At 33.1% G+C, this 14702-nt stretch overlaps 1 protein-coding gene across 8 annotated transcripts in view; it reads left to right on the forward strand.

Moving 5' to 3' along the window:
• Positions 1–488: 488 nt before the first annotated feature.
• LOC129794686 (protein muscleblind) overlaps positions 489–14702 on the forward strand; it is a 279292-nt gene continuing 265078 nt past the window's right edge. For 6 of the 8 annotated variants that reach the window (XM_055835524.1, XM_055835508.1, XM_055835517.1 and 3 more), the window contains exons 1-2: positions 489–1546; positions 11959–12014. The gene's annotated coding sequence lies outside the window, so the exon portion shown is untranslated. The remainder of the gene's footprint in view (positions 1547–11958; positions 12015–14702) is intronic. The other 2 variants (XM_055835509.1, XM_055835516.1) reach the window with 2 other exon arrangements.

Below are 14702 nucleotides of genomic sequence, written 5' to 3' on the forward strand. Positions count from 1 at the left end.
TTTATTCATCTCAGTTACATTTGTCTTATCTTCATGCGCCGTTGGGCGTCTTAGCGTTGACGACCAACCTCCAGAGCAAAACCAAGGTAAAGCTCCTTCTCAGGTTGTATAAGCCAGGGTAACAATTTTGGGGTTTAATAACTTTAAAACGTTAAAAAACAAGATAAGATTCTCTCAAAACTCTTTTCTTTTCTTCATCCTAATCTTTAGAGAGTTCTGGAAAAGTAATTTTCCTTATAAAACACGATTAAAGAAAGAAGGAAACTATTAAAATCTCAAATATGTTATACCTGATAAATTGTAAGAAGAAGAAAAGAAAATATTTTCAACAGAACCACCCCAAAAACCCAAAATAAACGATGCAATATTTGAATTTTCCCGCCATATTGGAATTCTAGCAACTTTTCTCGAAGATTCCTCCTCATATTTCCAGTGACGTGCCTTCCAGCCTTTCCTCTGCCCCACTTTGGCACCATCTCACTCAATCACCTGAACCACTAACCTGAGTGCGAGTGAGGACAGTGTAGTAGTTTGTTGTATGAGAGAGAAAAAGGCGACGTTTTTGCCGTTCAATGCGCATCCCAATCGCGCATATCTCGTAATTTACGCGTTTATTGCTTCACCCCATTCTTTGTGGGCTGTTTTTGGGATTTTCCGGAAAATTCCTCAATCTCCCGGAAAAGTTTGTTTACCCCAAAGGGTTATCCTGTCGGTGTTATTTAAACAGGTGTTTACGTTGACTTTCCGGTTAATCATTTCTCTTTTGCCTTATATCCCCGTCTCTCTCTTGCACACGTCATACTCCATCGAGCGTATGGTGCATGTGTGTAGTAGGGTCTCCTTCTCACATTAACCGAGTTTATGGAAGTTTTCGTGTTAAGGGGCAATATGGTTAGCTGTGTGCGGGAGTGAGATAGCCTATTGTCGCTTGAGCGTGAAGTGAACGTAATCTGCGCGTCAAACCACCAAAATCATCGACTATTTTGCACAATTTGTGCGTTTTTCGCTCAGCTCCCGCATTGCTTTTGCCTTCTGCTGTGTAATTTTCCGTGTGTTTTGCTTTAAGTGTGCCCCAACCCTACATCACACTACGTCCTACCCGTGTGCACAGCCACAAGCCCGCAACCGCCAAAAATTCATTCAAAGGAAAAATTTTTACAAATCGTGCCGTGGAGTGAAAATTGGATAAAAGTTCCTGGAAGATACGAAAAAAAGACCAAAAGAGAGAGAGTAAACGCTACAAAAAAAAACATCAATAGTGTGTGTGAGTGGAGGTGGTGAGAAGGAAAAAAAAGATGAAAGTGAATAGTCAAGGCGCGAGTTATTCGTTAGAGTGAGATAGCAATAGCAATTTCTCTGCTCTTCTCAGTTCGAGAGAGTGCTAAAGGAGTCAAGTTGTGGGTGTGTGTGCGTGAGCTGGATGTGTCAAAATTGTTCTTACAAAATCAACTAAACGTCAACCATCGCCATCTCTTTCACTCACCTCAAGTGTCATCGCGTCGTGCGAAAGAGACAGCATCTGTTGACACGTGCAATAGACTTTCTGGTGAGTTAACAAAAACCAACAAAAAAAAGAGTTATGAGCAAAAAAATGCCAAAATGGTGACAAAAATGACCAAATCGTTAGTATTTTTGACACCTATTTGACAACTTTGACAGCCGCACCTTGGGCCAAAATGTCAATTAATTGCTAAAAAAATTCATTTAGTAAATTCTCTCTCCTCAGCACCCGCCATTGTGTGCGTGTGTTGGTAAATTGCACAAAATCTCTCTTTACCACCATTTGCCTTCTCTTTTCACCATTCACATTGGTGATGCTCACAATATTTTTCTAATTGGAAATGATGACGTCATGGCCATATGATTTATGTTTTGTCGAACAACAAAAGCCACTTAGTCCACCCTCGAGGCCACGTCTTTGCACACATAGACAGTGATTCGGAGAGGAGAGAAAATGGGTGGCCCACACGGTTAGGGGCTTGTGTGAAGGGGTTAATTGCTAATACATGCACCATTTGGGAATGTAATTGGACTCAAATGATGTGACTGGTGGGCCTTTCTCGCTATGCTCATTTATGCTTTCTGGACCATGGTCACACAGAGCTCACAAATTATTTTTAGGGATTTTTTTTGCATTTGATTATTTCCCCTCCATGCAATTTGACATTAAATTGGCTGAATTTATTATCTCTCTTTGCCCTTGTATTGCTCCATTGACGGACATTTTGAGCAGAATGTAACATAAGGATCGTTTATTATATACATATGTATGTAGGTTAGTCTGGTATAGGTTTACTGGGTCAGTTCAAAATTTTTAGAATAAAAGATATTAAGGAAAAATGTCTTAATCTGGTTTAACTTTAGGCAGATCCTACAACTTACATGTCAATTAGGTCCTTTTTTATATTTTTTAAGGAATTGTTTGAAGAAAAAAGATTTTTGAAAGTTTTTTACCTCACCTACCTAATTTGGGAAGGAGATTTCCTCTTCTTCTTTTATTTAGTTGTTTATTTTGGACCAGACGTATTAATAGAGATTTGACAATATTTAACAAACTTTTAACAAATTAATTTTACTAAAATCATTTTTTAAAGTAATTTCTATAATTTCTAATGTTAAACATTTAAATAAACGTTAAAGGATAAAATAAGCGTTAAATGTAAAAAGAGATTTTGAAAACAATAAAAAAAAATTCAAACGGTAAAAATGATATTTTTTAAGTTAGGCGAGAAACATAAAGCAATATAAATAACTAACAAAACCTAGAATAAACGTCAAACATTGCAAAAATGTCAAAAACATAAAGAATTCAACAAAAAAAACTACAAAAGATCTTTATTTTAAATTATTTGATTATACAATATTTATTTGGATTTCTAACTTAACATATTTACATTAAATTCAGTCCAATTTTTATTTACTATATCAGCTAACCCCATTGAATTTAATGTAAATATGTTAGGTTAGAAATCCACATATATATTAGACAACCCAATAATTTTGAACATCCAGCATAATGAATGATCTTTATGAAAAAAATATTATGAAAATTATATTTGTTAAAATATGAATGTGTCTTTCAAAAAAAAAAGAATAATAAATTGTTTATTTTTTAAGTTTTTAATTGCCTTTTACTGCCTTTACTGACTTCAATAATCATTTAAGTTCCGTCTGTCCATCATTTTTCTTTTTTTTTAATCTCAAAATCTCAGCTTCTATTAATGATAGGATGAGTAATCATTCTTGTTAGATCATTTTCACATGTTATGGGAGCTTCAGAAATGACATTAAGGGGTAGATAGATTCAAATAATTTTTTTTCTTTTTTAAAAACTGAAAAGTTGTTTTAAGATTTTGACAGATAGGTGTTATTAAATAGTTCTATTGTCGTTTTAGAAAAGAAAAACAAAAAATTTGTTGTTCAGGAAAGTCAGTAAGATCTCTGAAGAAACCTGGAAAAGTAACTTTCCTTCAAAAATTCGATTAAAAATAGAAATAAAAAAATGTCAAAATCCTGTAAGATTTTTCTTATAACTGACAAATTGTAAGAAAAGAAAAAAATTAAATTTACAAATCTTGAAGACATAATATGATTGTTTAAAGATTTTTTACTGCCACTTTAATTTATTCTTTAATTTTAAATTAATCTTAAACCCAAAACAGATTTTTACCATCTAAGTTTTCATAAAAATCTAGCCTGTTGAGCAAAAGTAGAATTCAGAAGAAAATTTTGCTTAAAAAAGTCAAAAAGAACAAGATTTTCTACCCTGAAGAGTTTTAAATTAATATTTTTACAAACTCGTGTCGGTTAGCTAAAGAGGGTAACCTCGTGGAAGAATTCGCCTAGCCAGAGGTCATACTAATGAGACATGGAATGCTTGCAAAGAAACTTTTACTTCACTTACTTTAAGTTGGAGCCAAAGAGTTCGCATAGCAATTGATGCAACACTTATACGCCAATGACATTCTGGCAACAATCCAAAGTCGCGCTCCTTTCGTGGATTGAACGTTTTTTTTTGGTTGTTGTCTGTTGTCCATGCATCAAACACCGCATTGAATGGCTCTTTTGCTCACCTAAAATCGTAATTTGTCAATATTTCTTTTTTTCTTCAATATCGCGCTTCGACAATTTTTTTTTGCCTGCAAGCTCCATCGCATCTTCGACTTTCCATCGCATGATGATGTCATTATATGATTTCTAAACGATAGCTTGTCGCACACACTTCATCTTCGCGCAGAGATATTCAATTTGAGAGTCATTGGGCGGGAAATGAGAGTGACAGAGAAAAATGAATATTTGCCTAAATGTCAAGAGATCAAGCAGTTTCAAGTGACTATTTGCTTTTTGATTCTCGCTGCCATGTTTTTTTTTTCTTCAACATACATCTGCGGTTAATTTGAACGTGATATTTGAGAGAACTAAAGAGCACAATTTTCACTCATTGCTGCCACACAGCTCAATTGTTTTCATTTTGCTGTTTTATTTTCTTTATTTAGTGGATTTATTATTTTAAAAGGTTTTTCTTTATTATTTTAATGAGTTTACTGATCTATCATTACTCTGTCTTTGCTTTAATACAAATGAAGGAATTTTTCGAGATCTCGCGTTCAGGCACTATCACAATTTTTTCTTTATTTACTTATGGGGCAAAATGAGTCATAGCTGTTTCTAGACATACTCTAGCACCTATTGAAGCCATAAAAATATCCTCGAAACGTCTGGATAAATGAAAACACAAAAGTCAAAAAGAATAGAAATCGGAAATTAGAATATATGCTGTAATTTAGGAATTTTCGTTTTTATTTTAGCTAAAGGACAATTGTCTTAAGTCAGATCTCAGTTTTTCTAAGCTAGAATTAACTAAGTTTTTAAAGTTAGTTCTAAGATTTTTAAGCAAGGCTTTTGTTGTAGACTAGACTTAAGTTTTTTTTTTAAGGTCAAGCTTTTAAGATTTTAAGATTAGATCAGGCTAAACTGTTCACTGTTCAGGATGTTTAAGATGAAGCTTTTAAGGTTTAAATCATTTTGATATTTAAAACAGGTCAGGTCTAGAATGCACTCTACTTTAGCATGACTTAAGAAACTTAGACACAGATTAAAAAAATTAGGTCTAGTTTAAAAGAAGTTAATATTTAACTTTAAAAAACTGAGATTTATGGTTTAGAGGAATCATCAGAAATAATGGCAATCCCTCTATCAATCCAATAAATAATAATAGGCTTTATGGAAATTTAGACTTCGATTAAAAAACTTAAGCTCAGTTTATAAAACTTAAGCTTAATTTAAGTAAATAAAGCCTCGCTTAAAAATAACTCAAGCCGATCCTTTATGCTATGAAAGTTTGCGAAAAAAATAACATAATTTTTAAACATATAAAAAAAATAAAATAAACTTAAAAAATTCTAAATATAAAATTTTTAAATTAAAAAAATTCTATTGCCTATCGAGAGATCGACGTAATTTTTATTACTGAGATTTGAAAATTTAGGGGGGGGGGGAGTTGGTAAAATCTCCAGAATCTACGGAATTTCACGTTTACCTTCCTTTTAAATAAGAAAAAAAATCAGTTGCAAATTATTTTTTTAAAAGATAAAACAATTCTCTTGTTTGAAGAAAAGTATTTTTTCTCAATTACCGTTCCTTTTGGAAGCGTTGGATTTTTTTTTGTGAATATTCAGAGGCTTTCAAGAGGTTTTTTGGACTTCAGTCTAAAGCACAGACTTCTCCATGTTCTAGAAAAATTCTACTTTGCATAATCTTTTAAATCAATCTTTTAGGTATAATATTTTATCCAAATTCAGTGAAACACTAAAAAATACAATCAAAGGGTTTGAAGGTGTTCTGAAAAAAAAAACTCCAACGAAATGTCACACTTTTCCATTTTTTTCTTCTGATCAACAAAAAAAAAAGGCACAGAATAAAAATTTCCCCCAATAAAATGTAATTGTTATTTAATTTTTTGTCGCTTGTTGTGAACAAAATGCGTTTTTCCTCAATGCATTTTCGCATATTTTTTCATTTATTAACTACACACAAACCCATTCGGCTGTAGCAAATAAATTCCCTCACATAGGGGAATTGGTTAAAATTTAAATTTTTCATCCCTCAGCGGCAAGTTGGGGGGATAGGGGGTGGGGTGAGTTGAAAAAAAATGTGGGTAGTGAATAAATATCACATATGGGAGAAATATTTATTCGTTTTTCATTTATTTGATGATCTCTCCAATGGGGGTAGTCTATCATATAAATTTCATCCGCGCGCCCTACTTTTTTTTCTTCTTGGTGATGGCAAAACTACCCTGGAAAATCATTCGGAATTTTCATCCCCTCCGAAAGCTTCATCCAAGAGAGGTGGTCAATATGCAAATTCACGTGAATGTTAGAACTTTTGTAGACTTTGTTGCTTCTTTTTCCCCGCCCTATAACTTCTTCTCCATTTCCCTCGATGTTTAGGGCCAGAGGTGGAAAATTGACTGACCCAATAAAATATATTGTATATAGAGGGATGACGGTATACCTATAAAGTATTCTCTGTCTTCTCCCACGCAAACGTGGGAATTAGATTGTGTTTTTGTTAAATTAGATTCTTGTCTCGCAAAGACACACTGTGCTGCGGGATGAAAAGATGTGACGCATACGGTGGCTGTGGCGGGGAGGGACACACCGGAAAACTTACCCGGAAACTGACATCTTCATGAGCTTCGTTTTTTTTTCAACACAAACGAAAGAAAGCAACCAAAGCTGGATGGGAGCTGTGAGCGGGGAACATCTAGAGGTGTGCAAAAATTATAATGAAATGAATAAAGTTTTTCCCCATTGTGTGAGTCATTCCATTCTCACTCAAACAAAAGCTCACAAGAGCTTTCTCCTCCTAAGCACATCCTCTCCTGCGGGAAAAGTGAGCAAAGGAATTAAATTAATGGGGTGAATGTGGTTGGAGTTTCATTGACTTTTTAGAAAGAACAAAAAAAATCTCCCCAGCACGTTCTTTTTGAAACTAATTTTGAGAAGTTTTCACTAAGAATTTTATGTGCTATTGTGGAATTTGTACTAATTTAATTGCAACGATATGCTCAGAAGTTTATTTTTAAAAACTATTTAGAAAATTAAAGACTTTTGTTTAATTTTTTTTTTTACAAACTTTTGGGGTTAATTTTGTCAAAAGTCTTGTCTTCTTATCTCTTAGATTTTTTGTGAAAAGAATTTTGAAAATTTTTATTAGTTTCTTACTTTAATTGTGAAAGAATACTTCAAAAATATTTTCAAAGATTCCTCAAATTGCTTTTTTTATTTTCTTTAATAATACGAAAATTAAACGATTTTAAAAGTAAAAACTGTCAGAATCTTAATATTCTCAAGTTATAAAAAAGACAAGATTTTTGACAGTATCTTTCCTTCCTTTTATCTATAATCTTCTGTTGAATTTTTGTTTTTTTAATGCAGTGGATAGAGCGCTTGAGTGCGCATCCAAAGGTCGCCGGTTCGAATACAGAACCCGGCAACGCGCCCCATCCGCCAACGTGCAATTAGATCACGTTGACCGGTTGGATCAGGAGATTGATACACTCCTATCTGTAAAATGGCCCACACGTGGTAGTATCTAGCAAGGCCGCCCACTACTTCTCCGCAAGGAGAACAACAACATCATATAGGGCGGCCGGCCCTGTTCCTATATGGGACGTAGCGCCAAAATATTTTTTATTTTATTATTAATATTCAAAAAAAAAAAAGTTTAAGGGCTTGTTTTTGCCTTTAAACTACGCTAAACCTAATTTTTCTACCCAGATATTCAAGAGGGCGTTACTGATTCTATTCAAATTGACAGCTTTTGTCAATTTGATCGAGTAATTCTAACGATTAACGATCCTTTTAAAACGTTTGCTATTAAAATTTTTAATGTTTGATATTTCTTTTCTAGGGTTTTTGTGTTTCTTTTTTTCTAAAAATTGACGTTTCTCTTCTAGAAATTGACATTTGTTTTCTATCGATTAAAATTTCTGTTATTTTGACGTTTCTTTTCTAGAAATTGACGTTAATTTTCAAGAAATTGACGTTTATTTTCAAGAAATTGACGTTTTTAGTCAAGAAATTATCGATTCCGTTTCTATAACTTGACGTATTTTCACTGGAAATTGACGTTTCTCACCTAGTGTTTGACGTTTCTTTTTAACGTTTGAAAAACTCGTTTTCAATTGTTCCACATTGTTTTTTAACATTTAAAATGGAAAACTTTAACACCATAAATCTTTATTATTTTAACTTCACAATAACATAAAAAAAATCAGCCAGAGTTTTTCAAAAAAGATTGAACAAAGCTCTCAAAAAATAATCAAAAACCTAATCATTTAATTTTTCTCTTTTATATTTTGAAGTAAGTCTTTAAGTCAATAATGATACAAACACTCCTCTGGAAAGAATTTCAGTTTTCTCAAATTTCTTTTTCTTTTTTTTTTGGGCCACAAGCAAAGGCAGAGTTTTCCTGGGAAATTTATCAATTATTCATGAAAGTCAATGGGATGGATTTGTGGAATTTTTCATGCGGTTTATGTTTTCACAGCAAACAATAACAAATCATTAGCATTAAATATTTTATCTCATTGACTTGGGCAATATTTACCACTGCTGATGCGATAAAAAGTCGCACTGAATGCTCGCGCAATGAATTATTGAGTTTATGTTAACAGATATTCAGCAAATAAATTTTACCCCCAAATCAATTTATTGGAATTATAATTTTTAATTATTATTTAAATTTGTCTTTTTTTTGGGTACAAAAACATTTTGCCATATGCAGGGAATGTGCATGAATACCAATTTATGAATTAAAGTTTGTTAAAAAAGGATTTTTTTTCATTCAAATTGTAATTCAATTTGCTTTTCGTGCGGAATACATAATTAAATTACGGATAATATTTTATAGGAGGGGATGAGCTAAATTAGGGGTGTTTTAACGGAACTTTTATTCAAGTGATTTGAATTAAAATTTAGGCAATTTTTTAATCCCAAAAACTTAGCAAAAAGCTTCTAAGTTCAACAGAATCTTGCACAAAGTTAGACTTTATAATTCCTCATAAATTACTTTAAAAAATTCTTTTATCTTCACGAAAAAAATAGATAAAATACTAGAAGAACCACCCCTTAGCTCACACCTTCAGAACAACGTGATCGGTACACCCTTTATAGGTATCTAAATGACTGCATTCAATGTCAATCGAATAGGTCCCAATGGAAGCTCCAATATCTCGTAGAAAAGTGCCTCTAAATGTATGTATAGAAAACCCAATGCTATGTGGAATTTTCGGCTGGAGAAAGGTGTTTGTTGGATTTGTGTCACATGGAATGTATACTAAATCTCTTCTATATTTGCATAAGAAGTGTTAGGGAGTTGGAGATGGAAATCCTATCATCGCACAGTATCATTTAAATCCACATTCGGTGGAGAAAAGTACTTGAGAAAGAATGTAAGATGGCAAATCCGATTGAGAGTTGAGGCGAGAAAGGAGAAAAAAACGAGGCGGAAGAGGAAGAGCTTTAAATCCACAAATGGTTAGAATCGTCCTTCAAAATTCACATCCTTCAGGGGTTTTCGCACAATTTTCCCACGCCTTACGAAGCACCTTTACCCCCTCCCCTAATTATTCACTATCACGAGGATTTTTCTTTCTTTTATTTTTCAGATCAATAACTCTTGAAATATTTATATTTATTGAGATTATGCATAGTTGTGCAGGGATTCGCAAAGGAGTTTATTCATTTTTAACTTCTTGCAGGACTTTTTTTTGTTTTAATTCAAAACAAACTTAAAAGAATATTGTGTTTTGAGAAATAAAAATAAGATTTAAGAAAATCCACCTATTTTTCTTCTATTTCCATTGGACAAATGTTTTAAGCTTATTGATGCAGTGCAGCTCACTATGCTTCATCGTTTTGTAGTTTTAGAGCTCTGCAGCAGGTCTTTATGTATGTATTGATTATCAGCCACAATCTGCTTCTAATTGTAAATTATACGCAGATTGAATCATTTCGTATTGATTGTCACTACTTAACTCATTTTAATCATTCATAAAGCATATGCTTCAATCGATTTTCTATCTATTTTTATTTCCCAATTTTCTTCTTCATTTCTCACCTCATTTCTTTATTTATTATCAATGTTAGAATGATTTAGAAATTAAATAAATAGATAAAGTAATAATACATATGCTTCATACACAATAAATACACTAGGGGCGTGGTTTACGTATTTTTGGATAAAATTTTGCGAGAGTTTAATCAATTACCTCCACCAGAGACAAATAAAACTTCTATTTTTATTTTTCTTTTAATGTTTTATCTAAAATTTTCTTTGAAAAAAGTGAATAAACTCCTTTCATACAAAGATAAAATTCCCTTAAAAAAAGATTTTCTTTCAAGAGATTAAAATTTAATTTCCTTAGCACAATTGTTGCATTAAACAAATTTTATTATTATTATCCCAATGAATCCTAATACTTTTCCATTGAATTTCCCTGAGAATTTCCCGAAGAAAACTCCACAGCAAAACTCATAAATGGAGCACAATCCTTTCTCACATTGAAAATTTCTCACGGTTGTGCAGAGAAATTCATTTGAATTCAAGCATTGAGACAAAGAAAATTTTCCAACAAGAACGGAGTAAATTGGGTGGAATTTAACTTTAACAAAACCCCACACATTGCTCCCATCGCACCCCCTTCCCCTTCCACGGAAATAGAGGAAAAATCAAATATGCAGCATCTCTTGGTTTGGAAAAGTATTGTGTGGGCACATGGTTGGAAAATTTTGGGTTCTCTGCACATGTGGGGGAATTGCTAAGAAAAACATGTCGCATTTGAGTGCAAATTTATCCTCTTTCGTATATCCTTTTCCTGGGAGGGGGAGGGTGAGTAAAGGCGCCACCCCCTTTGCCCCAAACTCCCATCATCAATAAATTGCGGGAGAATTTCTAATATTGTCCTGGGGCTCTGTTGCAGTTTCTTGTAATAAATAAAATCATGTCTGGTTCAATTTGGGGCAAAAAAATGCTCAAAAAAATATTTTGGATTTTTTGCAATTTCTCGAAGTAGAAAATTCAATAAAATAATATTTGTTTAAATAAAAGACTCCAGTAGCTTATTGGCAAAGTCTATGGACTCAAATTAAATGTAGTTAGTTTAGTCTTCTGAGAATGCTGTAGGTTCAAATCTCATTGCTTGTTGAAGGTTTTTCCTTATTTAAAAAAATGCATTTCTTGAGCTTCTCGGAAGCTTTTTGAGCTGCAAATTCCACTCAATTTTTTCCCAAAATATTTTCCAAGTGTGAAAATTTTCCTCAAAGCAGAAAAATTCTCAATGACGTAAAAGAAGATTTTATTCTTAAAAATTGAATCTTTTCCTCCTGATTTTTATCCGCAAAAGCATTGAGAAATCTTCAGCACAATCTCTTTTGTCAGTGAACGCATCTCGGGGGGATTGAAAAATTGTTATCTCAGCTTGGGGATGATTTGATTTAGTTCAACAGGAGATAAAGACAAGCCCTTGCACGGAGTCAAAAGTGCATTGATGTGCACGTCAAAAGCGTCATAAAAATTATCCCTCTAGGGTTGAATTGTTGAGGGATACGCGATGCTGCAAATATGAGCTTTTGTACTAATTTAGAGCTCACTAAGAAACAAATTATATTTCAAAAGCTCTCAATATAAGCTTTTAATTCTCATTAATTTTTATTTCCATCATTTGCAGGAATTATTTTTATTCTCAAAACCCATCAGTTTGATTTAAGAAGAAATTCCACCAGCAATTCATTGAATTAAATCACCAGAAGCTCCTCTAATATTTCTGTTATAAAAATATTATTCTTCCTGAAAGTTCCCTGAAAGCTTTTTTTTCGGTGTGAAAATTGAATCAAATTCAATAAAATATAAATTCTCTTTGACAATAAAGTACCTTTTCTTGTGTTTCAGATTTTGTGACATTCTCCAAGTGATTCCTTCAGTGAATTCCACCCTCCATCGTCCAGGTTAGTACTGTGGAGACATTATTTTTTTGACGCAATATAAAATGTAATAAAAACAACAAAATGTAATAGCCTTGATGCTTTGTGAATCGCGAAGAATGATCTCTTAATTGAATGTTAAAATTTTGAAGTGAGCGACAATTATAAACCAACTAAGAGACCAAAGTGTGGGTAATTTCGTGGGATGCCTCTACTCGTGATTGTCAGAGATGCTGAGAGTGGATTTTATTTGCATTGACGTTGAATTGGGGGAAGAGATTTAGGGGCGGACAATTAACCAAATGGACAATCGTATAATCAGATATAAACGTCGTAACGCGAGATTGAATTTTACTAGAATTAATACGTTTAGAATAATCAAATTCTAGCAGTTTTTAAATGCTCTTAATGGAAGAATTGTCAGTTAAGAGCTTTAAGGGGTGTTCCACGGTGCACATTCTTGCACATTTTACTGCAGTTGTTTACTTTTATTGCAGTTTAATGTCGAATATTTACCCTTTCTGGCCTTAAACTGACATTTCTTTCTCGTCAAGTTATTTAAAAAAAAAACTGCTAGAATACGGTGGTCACTTTAGAACAGGTGGATCCTTTAAGGCGTCTAATTGATAGGTCCATTATAACATAATAAAACTGCTAGAATTTTTCGGTCATAGAAATATTAATCAATTGAGACCAAAATATTCAAGTTGACCCTTTTAGAACGTTTAAAAGCCTTGAGATGTTCTAATAATTTTTTTAGAGTTAATAACTACTAGAATTTGCTAATCTTCAAATCCTTAAAAAAAAACTAGTAGAATACGGTGATCTCTTAAGATAAGGTGGATCCTTTAACTCGTCTGACAGGTGTATTATTAAAATCATTGAAAAATTCACAGAATATCCGATTATTTAAGAAAACTGCTAGAATTTTCCGTTCCTAAAAATATTAATCGATTGGGACCAAAAAATTCAGGTTAATCTCTTGAAAACCACTAAATGTCTTGAGATGTTCTACGAAAAAATTTAAAGAAAATAACTACTATAACTTGCTAATCCGTATCGTGTTAACTAAAAGGCATAACATTAAAATGTGAAGGTTTACTAATTCTAGCAGTTTTTTTTCCTAAGTAATTCAATTTTGCATAAACGAATTTTTCGTTGGATATTAAATGGTAAAGGCGTCCAACTAACAGAACATCAATAAAAAACCTAAAAAGATATAAAACTGCTAGAATTTATCAATAATCAACGCGTTAAAATGAATATTTGAATTTATTTTATTCAAATAAACATCTCTCTGTGTAGAAAATTTGTCACAACGTCATTTTAGATTGATTTTTGCACAGTATTTTAGCAAATTCAATGGATTATAGTAGTGTTGCACCGTCAATGGGGAACAAGTGTGAGCTGCAAAGGGGCTAATGGTCATATGAAAATGCGTGTTAGTTTTGGACATGAAACACACGTTGTGGGTATGAAAACACACTATCATTAAGTTAATAATTTTGTGTATGCGTTCTCTAAATTAAATTATTATTCGCCAGCCAAAATTTTGGGTTGGCTGGCAAAAGATGGGTCGCGGAGTGAGTATAGAAAATGCGATTTTCGGGTGGATGGATATTATTAATAGAATTTTGATAAATTATCTCGCACGAGGTCTATTTACTTGATTTTCATCGCATTTTCAAGCTAACATTGTTGCGAAAAGTTTTGAAAATTTTCTCATTTTCTCGCATTTAGTTTGTCTTTTTTTTATTTTCTATCAGGGGGAGCTTCAAATTATATTTTTTCTTGCAAAATTGAATGTAAAAAATCACCCACAAGCAATCTATAATTAAATTCTGAATGGTTTGGGAAGGTCGAGGTAAGAATAGGGTGTCTCCCACAAAACATTTGGTTTGAATATTTTTTTCTTTTGAGAAAATTGCAACAGCTGCAGGTATAATATTAAATGCTAATTGCACCCATTTGCCCAAAATCACCTGGCACTACAACATTCAAAGCCAAACATAAAATTGCGTGCAGAATTGCAATTTAGAATATATTGAGAATTATCAGAAAATGCATTCACATAATGAATGATTTCCACGAATTAATTTTCCACCCCCACACCCTTAGCAATTGCACCACAACCGCAGAGATTTTCTTCTTTTTTTTTTCTTTCCGCAATCTACAGTCGTGCTCCAGGTCCGTGACTCATTTTTTATTGCAATTTCCTGAGGGTGATCGCCATCACAATTAAATCACGCGACCAAATTAACTGCTGACAAGACGCAACAGCGAAGAAATTCATCGTAAAATGTCCCCCACAATTGCGCAATATTTTGGGGTTTCGGGGATTAATTGACACGCTTTGGAGGTTTTTATTGATGAAAATCTCTCGAGCATTTTAACCGTTTGCACGACCACTTTGCGCCCCATTTAGCCCCCTCATTTTGTCCGCATGAGGATGCCACACAGAACGCCAATTTCATTCGGGGGGCGGCGGGTGGAAGGCATGAACCCTCACACAGAGGTTTTCGCGTGATGTCCAGCGGTAAATTTTCCACCTGAAGACAGTTTTTTATTGAAAGAAGGAAATTTGATTAAGTCACGATGGATTTGGCATAATAAGATCGTGCAATTCTTTCTTGAAATACTTTTCTTTAGGGGAGTATAGACTAAAATTGGACAAGAGAAATTTTTGGTTTTGAAATCGTTTTTTTATATATT

This window comes from Lutzomyia longipalpis, chromosome 4, assembly GCF_024334085.1.
Source record: "Lutzomyia longipalpis isolate SR_M1_2022 chromosome 4, ASM2433408v1".
In the NCBI taxonomy this organism is placed as follows: Eukaryota; Metazoa; Arthropoda; class Insecta; order Diptera; family Psychodidae; genus Lutzomyia; species Lutzomyia longipalpis.